The following is a 4,217-nucleotide window of genomic DNA, read 5'->3' on the forward strand; positions in this document are numbered from 1 at the left end:
TTTGTGACTTTGTAAGAACCTTAGCTTTGCCCAGCCTCAGCTGCCTTATTTGTAAAATACAGGTTAAAAAATCTGCCTAAAGGCTAAGGTCGTATCAAGTGAGTACTTGGCAGGCCTTTCGACTCCATGACCTATTATTCTAGGAAACTTATAATGCCAACACTAAACCAGGGGTTGAGAGAATGTTGCCTTCTTTATACAAAGCCCGACCTTCAAGGTACTTCATTTAACATTTAAAAACCTCGGGGTGCCTGGGTGGCTCAGTCGTTGGGTGTCTGCCTTCGGCTCAGGTCATGATCCCGGGGTCCTGGGATCGAGCCCCGCATCGGGCTCCCTGCTCAGCGGGAGGCCTGTTTCTCCTTCTCCCACTCCCCCTGCTTGTGTTCCCTCTCTCGCTGTGTCTCTCTCTGTCAAATAAATAAAATCTTTAAAAAAAAAAAAAAAAATTTAAAAACCTCTCTTAAAAAAAAGAGAAGAATCAAGCACCCCAACTCACTACCTCACCCCCCACCTACCATCCTGGGTTATTAATCCATTTTCTCTACGGCCCCTGTGATATCTCCCAGGAGAACATCACTTCCCCCCTTTAAAGCTCTGGCCCTTTGTTTCCCTTAGCACAATTAAGATGGATTGGGAGATCCAAAAGGATGTTAGTTTAAAATTCAGAAGTCCATAAATCTATCCAGTAGCTATGAACATACCTGGTGCCTAGATCATGGTTTCTTTTTTTTCTTTTTTTAAGATTTTTACTTATTTATTTATTTGAGAGAGAGAGAGAGAATGAGTGTGCGTGTGGGGGTGGGGAGGAGCAGAGGAAGAGGGATAAGCAGACTCTGTACTGAGCACATAGCACTTGATCCCACAACCCTGAGATCATGACCTGAGCCAAAATCAAGAGTCGGACGCTTAACTGACTGAACCACCCAGGCGCCCCAAGATGGCAGTCTCTAAATGCCATTCTCCACAAAAAGGAATCAGGTTTCCTTGAAGACATGGCTGATTCCAAGTGGAGCAGAGGAAGCATAAGATAAGCCTGGAACATTTTTGTTGTGCCAGGAACAGAGGCAGTGCTAAGAGAAAAAAAAAGTCAGGGTGAAAGGACCCGGGAGCCAGATTAAAGGGGTTTCTTATGGTCAAAAATGGTACAATTTGAGTATTAAAATAAGGATAGAAATGGATTATAACTTACTGGATAAAACAAAGGCCCATATTGATAGTAAATAGATGAATGAATGAGGAGAAAGGAGGGTTCTCCTTTGCAGTTAAATGCCAAGTGATAAACGTGGAGGGATTGATAGAGTTAGAAAATCACCATTTTGCAACCTTTATGGTGAAAGTTGGTTTGGGCAAGGATCACGCACGAGGGGATACTAAGTCTAGGCGGGGAATAAAGCGGAGCAGGATATATGTGTATTCTCAGAATGTCTCCTCATAGATTGTTTATTAGTTGCAAAGGGGAAAATAGTAACTATACTGTGGGGAAACCAGACAACCCCTTGATCAATTTTGACCTTGATCAAATTACATCACCAATAAGAAGCAGATGGACATTGTGGACCTTGGGGTTGACTTCCCTGAAAAGAACACACATGATTTACATCATATTCCAGCTCAGAATGCAGAACCTGAATCCAGTCAAGAGGAAACATCAGGAAAAACAAATAGATGAACATTCTATAGAATGACTGGCCTGTATTCTTTAAAAATGTTAATGTCCTTAATGACAAAGAAGGCTGAAGAACTATTTCAGTTAAGTTTAGTTTACTTTAGTTTAAGGAAACAGAAATATGACAACAAAATGTGATACATGATCCTGGCCTGGGATCTCGTATGAGAGGGAAAATGCCATAATGGGCACTATTGGGAAAATTGACAATTTTGGAATAACGGACTTTAAAGTATAGTGTCAATTTTAAACTTCCTGAATTTGATAATTGTGCCATGGTTATATTTAAGATAACATTCTTCTTATGTTGGCTAATTGAATTTAAATTAAAAAAAATATTCTTCTTGGGCGCCTGGGTGGCTCAGTTGGTTGAGCGACTGCCTTCGGCTCAGGTCATGATCCTGGAGTCCCGGGATCGAGTCCCGCATGGGGCTCCCTGCTCGGCGGGGAGTCTGCTTCGTCCTCTGACCCTATCCCCTCTCATGTGTTCTCTCTCTCTCAAATAAATAAATAAAATCTTTAAAAAAAAATATTCTTCTTCTTAGGAAATATGCACGAGAGTATGAGAGATAAAGGGGCATATTGTATGAAACCAACTCTCAAACGGTTCAGAAAAAAACATGTTATAGTACATATATAAAAGAATGATAAAGAAAATTTGTCAAAGTGTGAAAAATCGACAAATTTAGGTAAAGAGTATATGGAAGTTCTCTGTAACTATTATATTATTATTATTTTGAAATAAGGAAAATATTTTTAAGGTACATAAACAGAAGAGAACTAGCCAAATGAGGACCTAAGGTGCATAAGAAAAATTCCAAGTGTTTAGGCAAATTCTGACCTTCCTGTAGCTTGCTCCCTTTCATCTACTTTCCTAAAAAGGCTCTTACCATCAACCTCAAGAGCTGCCATATCATAGGTGCCCCACCCAGCTTTTAGCTCCTCAGCCCATGGCCTACCTGTGATGGTACCATTTTCCTTCCCCAGTCCCGTGGAATCTGGCCACTTGAATACACTGACCGCTCTAAACCAAAAACCAAAACCAAAACAAAACAAAACCTGTTCCAACACTGCAACCTACCCAGGTAGGTATTCCCAATATCCTCGTTTCCTGTTTGATGAAAACATGATTTCCCCAGGTCAAGGGCAAGATGGGTATCCGAACCTACGCATGGCTTCACCCTTCCTGCAAGCAGTAGATCCAGAGCATACAGATCATAAAACGGCCCTAACACTCACACACCTATGAATTATGTATGTGTGACAACAGAAGCAGGCTACGTCTGTGGTTAAGAGCCAGAGGAAGATGGCTGAAATTTGGCTTTGACTCCACCGAGTTATGTGACTGAGAGCCAGTCAACTACTACCTGGAGCTCATTAACAATTCACTCAACATTATCCAGCCAGTAAGTACCACATTCCATTTTAGGAAGCAGTGATACAAAATCTCTGCTCCCAGAACTTACATTCTAGTTGGGTGAAACAGAAAAAAAATTAAATAAATATATTGATAGATGATAGATAGATAGATAGATGATAAGAGACTGAAATATAGACTATGCCAGATACTTACACGTGCCATGGAGAAAAACAGGGCAGACAATAGAATAGCAAGGGCAAGAACCAAAGGTGAAAATGTAATTTTAGGGGCACCTGGGTGGCTCAGTCGGTTAAGCATCTGCCTTCGGCTCAGGTCATGATCCATGGGTCCTAGGATCGTGCCCCGCGTCAAGCTCCCTGCTCCGCTAGAAGCCTGCTTCTCCCTCTCCCACCCCTCCTGCTTGTGTTCCCTCTCTCACTGTGCCTCTCTCTGTCAAATAAATAAATAAAATCTTTTTTAAAAATGTAATTTTAAGTAGAATATTCAAGGAAAGTTTCACTAAGGAGGTGACATCTGAACAGAAATCTAAAGTCAATGAGGGAACAAACCATGTAGATAGATGAACTCTGAGGCAAAAGGGGACAGCAGGTGCCAAGGCCCTGGAGCAGGGTTATGCCTCGGATGAGGGATGACTGTTTAATTCTTAAACTCTTCGAAGGCAGGGAAAGGAATTACACATATTAGGAGCTCCATAAATGCTGATGGAAGAGAGGAAGCAGGAGGGAGACTGTCATATTGTATCTAGAGATTGAAAGGTTGAATTTTGAGACTAGGAGAGTAGGAGCACCTGGCTGGCTTAGTCAGTAGAGCATGTGACTCCTGATCTCAGGGTTGTGAGTTCAAGCCCCACGCTGTATGTAGAGCTTACTTAAAAAAAAAAAAAGAAGAGTAGAAGCATTAGCTTATAAAGCTGGAGAAAAGCTGGTGATTAACTGATACTAGGTCTTGTCTTTCTGACCTCTTAAAAATATTTCTCAAATGGAGATGATTTAAGAATTTTGAAGATTTTTTAAAAAGATTTTATTAATTAATTAATTTATTTATTTATTTGTCAGAGAGAGAGAGAGCACAAGCAGGGGGAGTGGGAGAGGGAGAAGCAGGCTCCCTGCTCAGTGGGGAGGACTCAATCCTGGGACTCCAGGATCATGACCTGAGCTGAAGGCAGTCGTT

This window comes from Leptonychotes weddellii, chromosome 5 (assembly GCF_054177405.1).
Source record: "Leptonychotes weddellii isolate Sample4059 chromosome 5, ASM5417740v2, whole genome shotgun sequence".
In the NCBI taxonomy this organism is placed as follows: Eukaryota; Metazoa; Chordata; class Mammalia; order Carnivora; family Phocidae; genus Leptonychotes; species Leptonychotes weddellii.